Here is a 255-nt window from a genome sequence, read left to right as displayed (position 1 = left end):
CGCTGTAGCTTCCAAGCACAGCAGCGTTCAGCTGGTTGGGGGGCTCTGGGCCTGGGGGGGCTCAGCAGGATCTCAGTGGTGCACACAGGCTGGCTTAGGGGTGCCATGGGGCCTTGGGGGGGCTTCACCCCCTTTTAGGAAGGGTGATACAGAGATGCCCTGTCCCTCAGGGGTAATGAATGTCCCTGCCTAGGGACAAGGTGGGGAGCACCTCGTCTGCCCCTGGTGCTGAGGGACCCCCATGCTGACCCCTGT

The sequence above is a fragment of the Cariama cristata genome, unplaced genomic scaffold, assembly GCF_000690535.1.
Source record: "Cariama cristata isolate BGI_N322 unplaced genomic scaffold, ASM69053v1 scaffold39571, whole genome shotgun sequence".
Taxonomy (NCBI): Eukaryota; Metazoa; Chordata; class Aves; order Cariamiformes; family Cariamidae; genus Cariama; species Cariama cristata.
The sequence above is the reverse complement of the archived record's forward strand: the minus strand, read 5'-3'. Positions refer to the sequence as shown.